We start from the raw sequence: 259 nt of genomic DNA on the forward strand, positions 1-259 counted from the left end.
TCATTCACTCAGTTCTTATCTCGAGCAGGCATTTTTTTCTTGTTGTTGTTGCCAAAAACTATGGGCAAAAAGCAGTTCTTGTAGGCTATATAGTAGGCTACATATATAGGCTCATATAGTAGGCTATATGAAACATACAAATTAACAAATAATTGCTTACCTCCTGCATTATTTCTTTAAGTAAACTTAAACTTCTAAAGCATCTGTAGAGTCAATCATAGTCATATTTGTCCATTAAATATACATATAGTGAGAATGT

The 259-nt window shown here is 31.7% G+C and overlaps 1 protein-coding gene and 1 pseudogene across 1 annotated transcript in view; one reads left to right on the top strand and one right to left on the bottom strand.

Annotated features, from left to right (window-relative positions):
- The window catches only part of ADAM18 (ADAM metallopeptidase domain 18), a 108,635-nt gene that overhangs the window by 69,272 nt on the left and 39,104 nt on the right, over positions 1-259 (top strand). The window lies entirely within an intron of this gene.
- Positions 1-259, bottom strand: part of LOC104993250 — a 3,596-nt pseudogene that overhangs the window by 2,481 nt on the left and 856 nt on the right.

Source organism: Bison bison, unplaced genomic scaffold, assembly GCF_000754665.1.
Source record: "Bison bison bison isolate TAMUID 2011002044 unplaced genomic scaffold, Bison_UMD1.0 scf7180017864236, whole genome shotgun sequence".
NCBI classification, from domain to species: Eukaryota; Metazoa; Chordata; class Mammalia; order Artiodactyla; family Bovidae; genus Bison; species Bison bison.